We start from the raw sequence: 17,883 nt of genomic DNA on the forward strand, positions 1-17,883 counted from the left end.
AGTAGTCATGATTAGAACAAATATAGATGAGGATAGTGAGGCTACTATGGCTCGTTTTCTGTGTGGTTTGAACAGGGAAATTCAAGACCAAGTGGAGCTTAGACATTACTTGGATCTAGATGAAATGGTGCAGATGGCGATAAAAGTGGAGCAACAGCTCAAGAGGAGAGGAGTTGGCCGTACCACACAATATGGGAAAACATCAACATCTTGGCGTTCCAACGTTGTTAAACGTGAAGAAAGCAAGGTAGTGGTCAAACCCAAAGTTGACATTAAACAGGAGGCGCCTAAGCAGGGAGTGCAAGGTAAACCTGAAACTCCTATTAATCGTTCTAGAGATATTAAATGTTTTAGGTGTCAAGAAGTTGGTCATATTGCTAGCCAATGTCCCAATAAAAGGGTGATGGTGTTGAATAATTATGGGGAGTATGAATCTCATAGTGAGGGAGATGATGGAGAGGATGAAGATGAGATGCCTGAATTAGAAGATCCTGATGAGGGATATGAGGCAGTTGTGGGCGAAGCATTAGTGACTAGGCGTATAATGAGTACCCAAGTCAAGGAAGAAGAAACTAACCAAAGGGAAAACTTATTCCATACTAGGTGTTTTGTCAATGGCAAGGTTTGCAATCTTATTATAGATGGAGGAAGTTGTACCAATGTTGCTAGTTTTGAGATGGTTGAAAAATTAAGCTTGCCTACTTTGAAACATCCTCAACCATATCGACTACAGTGGTTGAATGACTGTGCTAAAGTGAAAGTGAACAAACAAGTCTTGGTTGCGTTTTCGATTGGGAAGTATATTGATGAGGTGTTATGTGATGTGGTGCCAATGCATGCTTGTCATATTTTGTTAGGGAGACCATGGCAATATGATAGGCAAGTGACACATGATGTGTTTAAAAATAGATATTCTTTTGTACTCAAGAAAGAACCCATTGTTTTACTTCCTTTGTCCCCAAAACAAATCAGGGAAGACCAACGACAAAAGAAAAAAAGAGATGAGGCCGAAAGAAAGAGTGAAAAGAAAAGTGAGGTGGCCTTAAACAAACAAGAAAAAGATATGGTCAAAAAAATAAGTGATAAAAAAAAATGATGGGATGACCATAGAGATAAAAAAAGAGGGAAAAGAAAATGAGAGGAAAGAGGTCTTAAAGAAAACATATATGGCCCAAAAGAGTGATATGAAACTATTGTTGCACACACATGATACACTTGTGTTGATTCTTTACAAAGAGATTCTCTTTAACACAAGTGATATAGCCGGAAATCTTCCGAGCATTGTTGTTTCCCTTTTGCAGGAGTTTGATGATATATTTCCGGAGGAGCTACCTCAAGGAATATCACCATTGAGGGGGATTGAGCACCAAATTGATTTTGTGCCCGGAAGTGCATTTCCAAATCGTCCAGCTTATAGAAGCAATCCGGATGAGACTAAGGAGCTTCAGCGACAGGTAAGTGAATTGTTAGATAGGGGTTTTTTGCGTGAGTCCATGTCTCCCTGTGCTGTACCTGTTTTATTAGTTCCTAAGAAAGATGGATCATGGCGAATGTGTGTAGATTGTAGGGCCATCAATAATATAACCATCAAGTATAGGCATCCCATACCTAGACTAGATGATATGTTATATGAGTTGCATGGTGCATTTATTTTTAGTAAGATTGATTTAAAAAGTGATTATTACCAAATTAGAATGAGGGAAGGTGATGAGTGGAAAACGGCATATAAAACCAAATATGGGTTATATGAATGGATGGTCATGCCTTTTGGCTTAACTAATGCTCCTAGTACCTTTATGAGGTTGAAGAATCATGTTTTGCGTGCTTACATAGGAAAATTTGTTGTGGTTTATTTTGATGATATTCTTGTGTATAGCAAAGATTTAGAAGAGCATGTTGAGCATTTGAGATTTGTACTGATCACACTTAGGGATGAACATTTATATGCTAAATTTTTGAGTTACTTTTGAAAAACTTTGTGGGCTAAACTTGGCACAAAACTGTTGTTTTCTACTACATGTCATCCTCAAACGGATAGACAAACTGAAGTTGTTAATAGAACTCTAGGTACACTTTTGCGTGTTATACTCAAAAGGAACTTGAAAAATTGGGAAGAATGTTTGTCATTTGTTGAGTTTGCTTATAACCGTAGCGTGCATTATACTACGAATTATTCACCATTTGAGATTGTTTATGGTTTTAATCCTTTAACTCCTTTGGATTTGATGTCTTTGCCTGTGAGTGAAAGGTTGAACATGGATGGCAAGAAGAAAGCTAAATTCGTTAGAAGTTTGCATGAGAAGGTCAAGAATAACATCGAGAAGAAGAATTTACAATATACGAAGCAAGCCAACAAGGGGAGGAAAAAGATGGTTTTTGAAAAGGAAGATTGGGTGTGGTTGCACTTAAGAAAGGAAAGATTTCCAAAAAAGCGACGTTCGAAACTCTACCTAGGGGTGATGGACCATTTCAAGTGCTTGAAAAGATCAACGACAATGCCTACAAATTAGATGTGGGGACCCGGACGCTATTCATCTTCTTAATCATCTTTGAGATTTAATTATCAATTAAGATAAACAGGGTCTAAAAATTTTTCTTTTTAAAATATAAGTGCGGAACATAATGGAATTTAACTAATATACATCTCAGTATAAAAGTACAATAATGTACATGTGGGGACCCGGACTCTAATCATCTTCTTAATCATCTTTGGGATTTAATTATCAATTAAGATAAACAGGGTCTAAAAATTTTTCTTTAAAATGCGGAAGGTAATGGAATCAATCTATTATACATCTCAGTATAAAAGTACAATAATGTACAACAATTATTCAAACTAGTCTAAGGTTCAACTACTAAATTTCAAGTATTAAACCAATTCGACAATAAGTCCGGAATCACCACTCTAACTCATCTTCTCTCATCATCTTCTTGACCCCGATCCTGTCCCACCTGTTGTCATGCACACATACAAAACAAGACAACAGCCGGATACTCCGGTGAGAATAAATCCCAGTATAAAACATGTATACATGCATATACACAATATAAATCATAAAGCATATTATCATGCATAAAATTCATAACAATAGGTTTCATAGTCTAGGAAACCCAATCAAAATAAGCATGCAGTAACAATGGATTCCCTAATCTCTGAAATCAAAATCAAATAAGCATGCAACTCAATTCAATTCATATCTTGACTCCACTCGACTCTAACTCTAGGGATCCCGGTGTGAATAAGACGTCACTGTCTGTCACCTACCCTCCCAATCGGGGTAACTGTACGTCTTATTCCTAGACTTCGGTTCTGTCTGTATCGAATGTCTACAATCGGATTGAATCTGATCCGAAGCGTCGATACCACCGAACGTCTAGTTTGGCAAGTCTGCCAAAGACTCTCCTAGGTCAAATGCTTGAATATAAATCTATAAACAAGGCATCGTCATATCAAGAGATTTAAATATAATTCTATAAACAAATCAATTATACCAAAAGGTGAACAACAACCCTAGTATGTGATTTTTTTGGGCAACTCAAATTGAATCTCATTTGAGTTGTGTCTTCCCCAAAACAAAACATGAATTATACCTTTCTCTTCTCGGTCTGACGAAGACGAAGTCTTGTATTCCAATATGTCCATAACTAGTCTGGCAATGACAATCGTATAAATACAATATCAGTATATAATTCAATTCAAGACCTGTTCTGATCAATACTCAAATCGGTATATAATCTGATCCATATCTGAACAAGTTACAATCTAATTCATATCAACGATATCATCGAAATCATTACGGAATCTGATCACTCTAAATTAACTGATGTTTCGACGGCATAACAATACAGTTTCGATATCCCCATCAATCTCAACATCACAGATATAATATCAGAATTCATACTCAGTATCAGTACAATTCATAATCTCAATATCTGTACACTTAAGATCATTAACAACACAACTCTGATATCAAATCCCAATCAATATCTTTCGAAAATCATAACAATTGTATAAACAGTCTATTCTTAAATCTGACTTCAATTATACAATGTCTACTGTAGCAGAAACATCATATCTGATTCATATTCAATTCTGACAATATCATAAATTCAAATCATGTCTAAACGTAACAAAACTTACGTCCAGTTGTAGCCTGCGTCGATAGGAACACAGTACTGAAATCGGATTACAATTCTAACGGGCTGATCTTTCACAATTACAAATCTACAAAGGCGTAAGGTTTTTCTCTCAAAAGCTTTGACCCTTTTTCTGAATTTTGATAAGAAAAAGCGTTCAATTCTTATATATATACTGCATGCAACACCAGGAAACGTGGCTTATTTTTCATGTTGCACGTCGCACCGCGGGTGCGCTCATTCAGTAACCGCGGGTGCGCTCAGTGTAAGGATATACATCAACTTTTTCGAAAGCTTCGACCGCGGGTGCGCTGACCTCACTGTAGCAAAACCGCGGGTGCGGTCTATCTAGCACCGCAGGTGCGGTGTCACTTCCGTTATTAATCTCCAACTCTCTGTCCATCGACCGTGGGTGCGGTCTTGTTCATAGCGCGGGTGCGGTCTAGACTTTATGCAACACTTCATAATCTCATTTAGTGCTTCTCATTACGTGTCATGCATACTCATATCTTCCGAATATCACATCAATGAAGACTAATAAATCTCGAGTCTTACAGTACAACAATTATTCAAACTAGTCTAAGGTTCAACTACTAATTTCCAGTATTAAACCAAGTCTACATCCAATTCCGAAATCACCACTCTAATCTCGATCTCTCATCATCCTCTTGACCCTGATCCTGTCCCACCTGTTGTCATGCAAACATACAAACAAGACAACAGCCGGATACTCCGGTGAGAATAAATCCCAGTATAAATAATGTATACATGCAGTTAACTGAATTAACATAAAATCATGAATTATATCTTATCACATGTAGCATAATCAAACAACATGTATCAATACCAGTCTGTAAATAAAACATGAATCGTAATCTACGACACATAAATCAATACGGATCTGTAAATCAAATTCTAGTCTCAATATCTAAGACTCGACTCATTTCTCATTCTAATCAAGTCTAGGGATCCCGGTGAATAAGAACGTAACAAGTCTCCCACCTACTACCACTAGTCGCAGTGGCGGTACGTTCTTATTTCTGGACTTTGGTCTAGCTGTATCGAATAATCTACAATAAGAACAATATTTGTATCTTAAGCACATCGATACACCAAACGTCCAGTGCCTTGACGTATCTACCAAGACTAAGCCTAGTCTGACAAGGTGCAATGGGTCAGTGACTATACTGTCAAAATCTAACCCCTCTGTCAGTGACTCTCACTTAATAGTTCTCTGCTTTCTACTTCTAATTCAATAGAATAAACATAATCATTAAAACACAAAGGTATAAAAACAATACCATACAAGTATGTGGTTTATGGAAACTTGAGTAGAATCTAACTCAAGTCGATCTCCCAGTTAACATCGATTTATACATTTCTCTTCTCGGTCTGATGAAGACGAAGTCTTGTATTCCAATCTGTCCATACCCAGTCTGGAAATGACAATCACATAGATACAATATCAGTATATATCTCAGTTCAGAATCTGTTCTGATCAATACTCAAATCAATACAAAATCTGATTACTGTCAACGACATAATAATACAATCTCAATCAATACTGAATCTGATCAATATCCTGGAATGCACAATTTCGAACTCCACACTATCAATATCAAATTCCATTCAAGTCATGACATTGATTAAAACTCATTCTATATCAAATTCGGCGGCATAACGGTGCAATTTCAGTATCCAGATAAATCTAATACCAATCAATTAATAACAACAACTCATAATTCCCAACAATACCAAGCCCAAAACATAATAAATCCACACCTCCAAGTTTCGGCCCACAATCTGAATTTTTACAAAAATTATATACGGCATCCGATCAACGATCCGTTTACGGTGTTATGATCTCTATCTACTCAAAGAACACATTGCACCAATAAAATCCATAATTCCCCAACATATTATTTTCGAAACTTGTTGGAAATGTATAAAAATTACCTCCTTTTGAAGCTCTTGAGGCAAGGAGCGAGAATCTATACTAGGATTGACAACTTGATGGTTGGATCTTGAGATACGAAATTTTGAAGATCAAAATCCTTGAAGGAAAACATGGAAGCTCACGTCTTTACCCTTCCAAGCTAGGCATCCATGCAAAACGAAATTTGGAAGGGAATGCCACGTCAAGAGGTGAATCAAGCCAAGTGTCCCATGAAAAATAATTAATTACACTTTAGTCCCTCAATTTTTCACTAATTGCAAATTGGCCCCCGCTCAATCTTTTTAATTCAATTCAATCCTAAATAATTCCATTTCAATCCTAAACAATTGTAAACATCTTGGAATATAATCCAACACTCCAAAAGTTTCCAATTACATACTCTCGGATTAAAATAATATCATCTTTATTATCTCGGGCCTTACATTAGACCTACCAGGTGAGTACAATGTCAGTTCTACTTTTAATGTAAGTGATCTTTTGTTGTTTGATGTAGGAGATGATCAAGATTTGAGGACAAATCCTTTTCAAGAAGGGAAGAATGATGCAAACGTGGTTGATCAAGCACCAAAGAAAGCATGGGAGTCGTTGGAGTTGCCTGAAGGACCTATAACGGATGTAATGCCCGAGATTTTATTACTGTAATCTGAAGCTAATCTGAAATAAGTTAGTGATTAATTGAGGTAAATATAGATGGAATGGATTAGGCCGGGAAAGTCACAAAAATATGTGCGAGGGAGGTGCTATTCGCGCATATGCGTGACCTAGTGCGAACACATGCGCGATTCGGGCAGAAGACCCCGCGCATATGCGCGGCGTGAGGGCTCACATATGCGCGAGGTGTCCAGTAGCCAAGGAGCTATAACAGAACATTGCGCGCACATGCGCGACGTGAGCAGCGCACATGCGCGAGGTAGGCCGAGAGTTGGGCGCACATGCGCGGGGTGAAGTCGCGCATATGCACGACTTATGTGCGCGCATATGCGCGAGCAGTCCAATAGCTGATTTTCGGATAGAGCTTCCGGCGAATATGCGCTGGGCTTAGGCGCGCATATGCGCGCGACATGCAGAAGGAAAATAAGCCAATTGGTCTTCAAATGCGCGAAGATGTATATATATGTATATATTATGAATTCGTTCAGAATTCAGAAGAAACGAAGAAAAGGAAATTGGGAAAGCTTCTGAAATCCTTACGCCTTTTTATTTCAATCCGTCCATCAGATTTTGAATCCGACTTCAGTACTGGGTTCCTAGCGACGACAGCTACAACTGGATGTAAGTGTTGTTACGTTTAGATATGATTTGAAATTATGATATTTTCAGAATTGAATTCCAGGAAATCATATATGGTGTTTCTAATACAGTGGACATCGTATATTTGAAGTCAGATTGAAGAACAGACTGTGTATGATTTGTTATGATTTTCGGAGTCGATTTGATTGAGATTTGATATCAGATTTGTATTATTATCAATTATGAGTTACAGGAATTGATATCTGTTGATTTATATTGCGTGGTATATTTATATGGTACCGTTATGCCATTGAAACCGAATTCGATTAGGGTCTGATTTTATCTGATATTGATTATGAGCCGTATTACTATATCTGTGATGTCGAAATTGACGGAGTTATCGAGGTTGTATTATCATGCCGTCGAAACATCAGTGAATTGATATTGATCAGATTCAGTATTGATTGAGATTGTATTATGGTGTCGTGATATCGATCAGATTAGGTATTGAATTGAGTAATACATTGATACAGTATATTCGATATAGTTATTGCCAGATTGATATCGACAGACAGTGAGTCCAAAGCTTCGACAGAGTCAGACTGAAGATCGACAGAGTTGAGTTTGAGACTTCGTCTTCGTCAGACCGAGAATAAAAAGGTATAAATCAATGTGGTATCGGGAGATCGACTCGAGTATAGTATGATATAATTGAGTTTCCCTAAATCACATACTTCTTATTATTATGTTCATTGATTTGACTGGATATGCTTGTTCTATGAATGTATAGAAAGCAGGTATTAGTCGAGTGATCTTGTGACAGAAGTACCTGATAGTGGCGGGATCGCCACGGGCACATTGCACGATGTCACAAGATAGTAAATTGGCGAAAGTGCCAATGTCTATCACGTATAGGGCACTGGACGATTGGCAAACGATGTGGATAGAATTGGAGTTTCTTCTATTGCTGGTAATCGATACCATATCAATGTGGATAGAATTGGAGTTTCTTCTATTACTGGTGATTGATATGGAATGCCAACGTCTGGGAATCGGGATCCCTAGACTAGGAATGATTCTAGTCTGAGTTTAAGAGTTACGGATATTGATTCATTGATTGATGTTGATTTATGTTCCTGATTATGGTACATGTTTAGAGTAAGGGTTATTGTTGATATTAATTCATGTTTCAGATTATGATACATGCTACGAATATTTGATTCATGTTCTGATTTTGATACATGTTATGAATATCTGTTATATGCTTTTATATTGTTTATATGATTGCATGTATACATGATTTATACTGGGAATGTAATTCTCACCGGAGTTATCCGGCTGTTGTCTTGTTTTTATGTGTGCATAACAACAGGTGGGACATGATCAGGGTCAAGAAGAGAACGAGGCTGGACTAGATAGCGTGGAGATCCGGGCTCAGAAATAAATTAGGAGACAGCACTGATATGTAGTTGAACCTAGTTGGATTATTGTAGACAATACAGGACTTGTATGTTTATATTTAATATGTAATTCAGATTGATTTACATAACGTTTCCGCTTTGTATTTTTTTTAAAAAAAATTTAGACCCTGTTTATTTTAATTGATTGATTAATTATAAGAACGATTAAAAACATTAATTAGCGTCCGGGTCGCCACATCAGGTGGTATCAGAGCTTTAGGTTCCAGAACAATAGGTTCTAGAACTGTAGGTTCTTGAGACTTAGATAGAAGCTAGTGAGCGGGATAGAATGTGTTTTCTTTCCTTGCATGTGATTGCTAGCATGTAATTTATTATAATGTTGAATTACATTGTATATGTTAATATTGCAGTATGTTTTACAGTTTTGGAAGATACATGTTACCTGAATATCTGAGTTGATTTGGTAATGTGTATTATTTGAAAATGAATCTGATACGAATCCTCGTACGAATGAAAGGCAACCACGAATATAGAAATCACACCCTCAATTCAATAACAAACAAGGAACGATTATGTTGTCCCGATCTTTTGAAACAAGTAACGGTTTTGTGATATTCACCTCTAAGCGATTATAACTTAGCAACAAATATCAACGATAAAACAATTGAATTTGAAACGAACCTTCAAAGAACTTGTTTTGACAATCCGTGCGAAGAACAATCGACAAACGCCATAAAGATGCAATCTTTGATAAGTTTGATTTTGATAAACACAAAGCACAAGCCTTGCAAATTGAGAGAAATCTCCAATAATTTGATGTCAATCTGCAATGATTTCGTTCATCCCCCTTACAATACATTATATAAACAATAAAAATAAGAAAAGTTGTGTGAAAAGGCTTAAATAAGATAACTAGCAACTTTGACACGGAAGTGCGCCAAAAGACTGCGGGTGCGGTGCTTGTTTGACCGCGGGTGCGGTGTAGCTTCGGCAATAGACCGCGGGTGCGCTAATGATTTGACCGCGGGTGCGGTGCAGCTTCGGGAAATTTTCTTAAATTTGATTATCATGGACCGCGGGTTCGGTCCCTGCTTTAGCGCGGGTGCACTGGACCTTCGGCAATTGCACTTGAATAACATTCTAAAGACCTCCAATATTATTCCCATGATTCCCAACCTCTTCTAATTTAGTCATCCAATTTGTAGATCCTCCTTGGTAGTTCATCATGAGTCCTTGAAGTGCTTCTTTAAACTTCTTGCTACGTCCCCTCGTTATAGGTCCTTCGGGCAATACCAACGACTCCCATGCTTTCTTTGGTGCTTGATCAACCACGTTTGCATCATTCTCCCCTTCTTGAAAAGGATTTGTCCTCAAATCTTGATCATCTCCTACATCAAACAACGAAAGATCACTAACATTAAAAGTAGAACTGACATTGTACTCACCTGGTAGGTCTAATTTGTAGGCATTGTCGTTGATCTTTTCAAGCACTTGAAAATGGTCCATCACCCCTAGGTAAGAGTTTCGAACGTCGCTTTTCTAGAAATCTTTCCTTTCTTAAATGCAACCACACCCAATCTCTCTTTTCAAAAACCATCTTTTTCCTCCCCCTGTTGGCTTGCTTCGTATATAGTAAATTCTTCTTCTCGATGTTATTCTTGACCTTCTCATGCAAACTTCTAACGAATTCAGCTTTCTTCTTGCCATCCATGTTCAACCTTTCACTCACAGGCAAAGACATCAAATCCAAAGGAGTTAAAGGATTAAAACCATAAACAATCTCAAATGGTGAATAATTCGTAGTAGAATGCACGCTACTGTTATAAGCAAACTCCACAAATGACAAACATTCTTCCCAATTTTTCAAGTTCTTTTTGAGTATAGCACGCAAAAGTGTTCCTAGAGTTCTATTAAAACCTTCAGTTTGTCCATCCGTTTGAGGATGACATGTAGTAGAAAACAACAGTTTAGTGCCAAGCTTAGCCCACAAAGTTTTCCAAAAGTAACTCAAAAATTTAACATCACGGTCAGATACAATAGTCCTAGGCATACCATGCAACCTAACGATTTCCTTAAAGAAAAAATCTGCAATGTTGGATTCATCTTCGGTTTTATGACAAGCAATAAAATGTGTCATTTTAGAGAATCTATCAACAACAACAAATATTGAATCTCTCCCCTTCTTAGTCCTTGGCAAACCTAAAACAAAATCCATAGAAATATCAATCCAAGGTTCACTAGGAACAGGAAGTGGTGTATACAATCCATGTGGTTGTGTTATAGACTTAGCTTGTCTACAAGTAATGCATTTTTCACAAACACGTTCAACATCATGTTTCATATGTGGCCAATAAAAATGCTCATGCAAAAAACTCAAAGTTTTAGCCACACCAAAGTGCCCCATCAAACCACCACCATGTGCCTCCCTCACAAGTAATTCACGAATTGATGACTTAGGAATGCACAATCTATCTTCTCTAAATAAAAACCCATTATGCAAATAAAATTTATCATGTGGATCATGCATACATGTTTCAAATACTTCCTTAAAATCCTCATCCATCGCATACAATTCTTTCACATATTCAAATCCCAAGATTTTTGAATCCAAGGTAGAAATTAGTACGTACCTCCGTGATAGTGCGTCGCCCGCTACATTATCCTTACCTTGTTTGTATTTGATTATGTAGGAAAATGTTCCTATGAATGCCACCCACTTGGTATGCCGCTTGTTCAGTTTCTGTTGTCCCCTAAGGTACTTTAGAGACTCATGATCGGTATGGATCACAAACTCCTTAGGCCTCAAGTAGTGTTGCCACATCTCAAAAGTCCTCACAAGCGCGTACAACTCCTTGTCATACGTTGGATAGTTCAGTGCTGCTCCATTGAATTTCTCACTAAAGTACGCCACTGGTCATCCTCCTTGCATCAAAACACCTCCAATACCTACACCTGAAGCATCACATTCAATTTTAAAAGTATTAGAAAAATCAGGCAAAACAAGTAAAGACGCATTAATTAATTTTTGTTTAATAATATTAAAAGACTTCTCTTGCTCCTCGCCCCAATGGAATGAAACGTTCTCCTTAATCACCGCCGTCATCGGTGCCGCCAGTGTGCTAAAATCTTTTACAAACCTCCTATAAAAGCTTGCAAGACCATAAAACTTCGAACTTGACTATCATTAGCAGGCATTGGCCAATCTCGAATAGCACTTACCTTGTCCTCATCCACTTGTATCCCCTGTCGCTGAAGCTCCTTAGTCTCATCCGGATTGCTTCTATAAGCTGGACGATTTGGCAATGCACTTCCGGGCACAAAATCAATTTGGTGCTCAATTCCCCTCAATGGTGGTATTCCTTGAGGTAGCTCCTCCGGAAATATATCATCAAACTCCTGCAAAAGGGAAACAACAATGCTCGGAAGATTTCCGGCTATATCACTTGTGTTAAAGAGAATCTCTTTGTAAAGAATCAACACAAGTGTATCATGTGTGTGCAACAATTATTTCATATCACTCTTTCTTTCGGCCTCATCTCTTTTTTCTTTTGTCGTTGGTCTTCCATGATTTGTATTGGGGACAAAGGAAGTAAAACAATGGGTTCTTTCTTGAGTACAAAAGAATATCTATTTTTAAACCCATCATGTGTCACTTGCCTATCATATTGCCATGGTCTCCCTAACAAAATATGACAAGCATGCATTGGCACCACATCACATAACACCTCATCAATATACTTCCCAATCGAAAACGCAACCAAGACTTGTTTATTCACTTTCACTTCAGCACAGTCATTCAACCACTGTAGCCGATATGGTTGAGGATGTTTGAAAGTAGGCAAGCTCAATTTTTCAACCATCTCAAAACTAGAAACATTGGTACAACTTCCTCCATCTATAATAAGATTGCAAACCTTGCCATTGACAAAACACCTAGTATGGAATAAGTTTTCCCTTTGGTTAGTTTCTTTCTCCTTGACTTGGGTACTCATTATACGCCTAGTCACTAATGCTTCGCCCACAACTGCCTCATATCCCTCATCAGGATCCTCTAATGCAGGCATCTCATCTTCATCCTCTCCATCATCTCCCTCACTATAAGATTCATACTCCCCATAATTATTCAACACCATCACTCTTTTATTGGGACATTGGCTAGCAATATGGCCAACTCCTTGACACCTAAAACATTTAATATCTCTAGAACGATTAATAGTAGTTTCAGGTTTACCTTGCACTCCTTGCTTAGGCGCCTCCTGTTTAATGTTAACTTTGGGTTTGACCACTACCTTGCTTTCTTCACGTTTAACAACGTTTGAACGCCAAGGTGTTGATGTATTCCCATATTGTGTGGTACGGCCAACTCCTCTCCTCTTGAGTTGTTGCTCCACTTTTATCGCCATCTGCACCATTTCATCTAGATCCAAGTAATGTCTAAGCTCCACTTGGTCTTGAATTTCCCTGTTCAAACCGCACAAAAAACGAGCCATAGTAGCCTCACTATCCTCATCTATGTTTGCTCTAATCATGACTACTTCCAACTCTTTATAGTAGTCCTCAACACTCTTCACACTATGTCTCAAAGTTTGTAACTTTTTAAACATTTCTCTATAGTAGTGATTTGGTACAAACCTCTTCCTCATTACGCTCTTCATCTCAGCCCAAGTTTCTATACACCTCTCATTGCATCTTCTCTTAGTGGTCAGTAATTGATCCCACCAAATAAGTGCATAATCAACAAATTCAACCACGACCAACCTAACATTCTTTTGTTCGGAATATTGGTGACAATCAAACACGAATTCAACTCCCTTTTCCCATTCTAAATAAGCCTCTGGATCCGACTTACCATGGAACGACAGAATTTTCATCTTAATGCTACCTATGTTATTATCTTCCTTATTCACATCATCGTACCTACCCCGTAAGGCTTCTCTTCTTCCCCTACCAAATCCTCTACCTCTTCCGCTCCTACCCCAGTTCTCGTTTTAACTCTCCTCTTCTACTCCTAATTCATAATCATCCTCTTCTTCTTCGACTGTACCCAAACCTTTAGGTTTAGATTTATTTTCACTAGTGCTAACTTCAAGCCTATCCAACCTCTCATAAAAAGGATCCAACTCGGCCCTCATCATTCTACTAAAATGCCCAAATAACGCCTCCATTTGAACCTTAGACAACCCCTGGTTCGAACTCTCTCCTACTTCCCTCTCCATTTTAATTTCAGATTTTATACCTGCAATAAAATGTTAGTAGAAATAAAAGATTTTCCTCACCCAAATTCTCACGATCATTCCAAAGAAATAACACTCGCACTCAAATGTTTTTCACTCGAATTTGATAGTTTTCTCAAAGGTGTGCTCAATCTTTATATTTTCTTTTTATCAAACTAACAAGATTCAACTTGTGAACACTTGCAACTGTCTCACTTGGATTGCACAAAAAACAAGAACGATAGAATAACACAGAACAAATTTTTTTTTTTTTTCGAAAATTCTGGAATATCAAATAACAAAGGATGATAGAAATAACGCGATCTTAAAATAGAACAAAGGATAACACAAAACTGAAATAGAACGAATTTTTGTTTTTGTTTTTGATAGATATGACAATAGAAACAAAAGTATAATACAGATCTGACGAATTTTTAAACAGATCTGAAAATGATAACTTACTTGAATCAAACAGAACCAGAAGCTCTGATACCAAATGATACGAAACCTCGTACGAATGAAAAGCAAGCACGAATATCGAAAATCGCACCCTCAGTTCAATAACAAACAAGAAACGATTATGTTGTCCCGATCTTTTGAAACAAGTAACGGTTTTGTGATATTCACCTCTAAGCGATTATGTAATAGCCAAGCCTGGTGAACGGTATGGTTTAAGATTTCGTATGATTATTGGCTATTTGGGTAAGTTTAAGTATAGTTTTGATGTTACGGATGGCGATTTATGATTTATAGTATTGTTGATGATAGAAGTTTTGTAGCTTGATTGTAGCGTCATTACGATTAAATTCATGATAATTCGTATGTTGAGCCAATTGGTATGAGGGCAATTGGAGTGGTTAGATAAGACATAGAGGTGTAACTTTCTTATTTTGAGTTTTGTTCAAATCATTGTGGAAGGTAAGCCAAAAGTGCCCGAAGTGTGTCGTGTGTTTCGACGTTCCTCCAGTGACACATGTTGGGAGATTTAGCATAACTTTTTCTCAGACCTCCAAATGATCTGAAATTTTGAGAGGTTCAAGAAAAGACATAGAGCTACAACTTTGTAGTTTACCATTTTTCCAAATTATGACGGGAAGAGGCGTTTCGGAGGCGATCTTTGGAGAAGCTGTGCGCAGAGTGGAGAGCGCACCCGCGGCCTAAAAGATGATCGCACCCGCGGCCTACTGTAACTTGCCGAACTCGTCGACAACTCTAAAAGATGACCGCACCCGCGGCCTACTGTTTCAAATTTTTGGATGAGTTGCCGAAGGCATAGCGCACCCGCGGTCCATGGGCTAGCGCACCCGCGGTCCATGGGCTAGCGCACCCGCGGTCTGTGAACAGTAAAGTCGTGTTTTTGGTGTTTTAAGGTATAAAATAGGTGGAGACTTCACTTTTCTCTCGTTTCTTTCCCATTCTCTCGGTTTCTTCAGAGCAAGGAAGCTAGGGTTCCTTTTCCTTTCATTTCTTTCCTTTGATTCAAGCATTTTGTTGGATTATTGAAGTGAGATCAAGATAGTTTTGGGTTCAAGGAAGCTAAGGTAAGCTTTTGGTCTAGTTTATTCTTAGTTTTTGGTGTTGGAGATGATATGGGTTTGTTGATGGTGTTGGTTTATGGATTAATTGATATGGGTTTTTGATTATTGAGATATTGATGGTATTATATATGGTTTATTGTTGTAGGAATTCAACCAAGGGTTTAGATTGAAGGTGTTCTTGTTGGTAGTAAGTGGAATTTCATTCTTGTGCTCACATGATAATATATGTATGGTGTTTCAATGGTTTTAATGTGTTATTCCCTACCATTTGTTCATGCTATGTATTAATACACTTGTTGTATATTAGAGACATTTGGTGTCTCGACTATGTTAAAAGGGGAATACAAGAGAAAAGAGTTTTCAATTGTTTGATTTAATGCAAAGAGAGAGTTTAAATGATTTATTGGATTGATAGATACATAGTCAGATATTGCATGCAATTAGTTGATCAACGACCATAGGCTTATATCCCTCAAAGTTATCGATTTATATCGATGGGATATAGGTACAGAGATAGAGATACTATTTAGATATCAATCCAACCAGAGTAAAGAGAAATACCATCGTTATTGTTATTATTGCTATGATATTCATGTTTCAGAATATTCATGTTTCAGAGTTGATGGTATTTAATGTTTTCAAAGCCATGCTTTACAGAGTATGCTATGTATCCATTGTTATGTAAGAGTTCCACTTGCTGAGTTTTATATTCATTTCAGTTCTTTCATGTGATGCAGATAAGAGCGACGGGCCGGGACGTTGATTTTGGGCTGGAGTCATATGCATACCAAAGAGGGAAGGAAGAAGATATTTTGATGGCATTTTGGACATGATCATAAAAATGATATTTTGGATTTTGGTTTTATCATTCCATTGATCATGTATTTACTTTGTTTGTAAAGATTTTTATGTCAAGAACTTTTACCCTTCTTTCTTCAAGAAAATTTTAAATTCCGCTGTTATTTTATTAAAACCGGTCAGAGGTGTCACATTTAGTTGTATCAGAGCACCGTTCTTCGGACCAATGCATATGACTTCGTCTACTTTCAACGGTCCGGGTATGTCTTCTTGTTCATCTATTCATTGTTATTGGTTGATATGTATTATGTGAGCACATTGTAGGAGTTATGCCTCTTAAGAGAAAGGCTTCAGAGGGTGAGGATAGTTCTTCATCTAGAGTTGTCGACGAGTTCGGCAAGTTATTGAAAGAGCAAGCCAAGGTCCATAGTGAGCAGATCCAACAGTTACTCCGTATGCAAGGTACAGGTCAAGGTAGAGGCCAAGGAAGAGACCAAGTGGTTCAAACAGTTGGAACCGATGGGGTATTTACTGCTTTCAAGAGAATGGATCCGCATGAGTTTGCAGGAGGCACTGATCCATTGGTGGCTGTAGAGTGGATCAAAGCACTTGAGGCGATCTTTGATCATCTCAACTATGAAGACAAGGACAGAGTTGGTTGTGCAGTGTTTATGCTTGTAATAGCCAAGCCTGGTGTACGGTACGATTTAAGTTTTCATAAGTTTATTGACTACTTGGTCAAGTTTAGGTATAGTTTGGATGTTAAGAGTTTTGATTTATGATTTATAGTATGGTTGGTTATAGATGATGTGTAGTGCTTTTGTAGCGGCGTTACGATTAAATTCATGATAAATTGTATATTGATCCTAATGAGGTGAGGCCTTTTCCATTAGAAAGATAAGACATAGAGGTGTAACTTTCTTATTTTGAGTTTTGTTCAAATCATTGTGGAAGGTAAGCCAAAAGTGCCCCGAAGTGTTTCGTGTGTTTCGACGTTCCTCCAGTGACACATGTTAGGAGAATGGGCATAACGTTTTACTCAGACGTCCAATTGATCTGAAATTTTGAGGGATTTAAGACAAGACATAGAGATACAACTTTGTAGTTTATCACTTTTCCAAATTATGAATGGAAGAGGCGTTTCAGAAGCAATCTTTGGAGTGGCACTGCGCAGAGTGCGCGCCCGAGCGGGAATAAATGTCCTCCCGGGCGAGCCTACTTCGAAAATTTTGGATTTCTGGCCGAGAGTTCCGCGCCCGAGCAGGAAAAATATGTCCGCCCGAGCGGCCAGCGATTTTTAAAAACGTGTTGTCGGATTTTAAGTGTTTAAATGCAAGAGTTGGTCTCATTTTTCTCATTCTTCCTTCTCACTTTTCGTTTCTTCTTCTCTTGGGAGACTAGGGTTCCAATTTCTCTCCTTTCTTTTCTTTAATCCAAGCTTCTTGTTAGTTATTTGTGTTGAGAGCAAGATTATTTTGGGATCAAGGAAGCTAAGGTAAGCTTTTGGTTTGGTTATTTCTTAGTTTTTGGTGTTGGAGATGTTATGGGTTTGTGATGGTGTTGATTCTTTGGCTTTTATGGTATTGTTG

The sequence above is a fragment of the Primulina tabacum genome, chromosome 7, assembly GCF_025594145.1.
Source record: "Primulina tabacum isolate GXHZ01 chromosome 7, ASM2559414v2, whole genome shotgun sequence".
Lineage (NCBI taxonomy): Eukaryota > Viridiplantae > Streptophyta > Magnoliopsida > Lamiales > Gesneriaceae > Primulina > Primulina tabacum.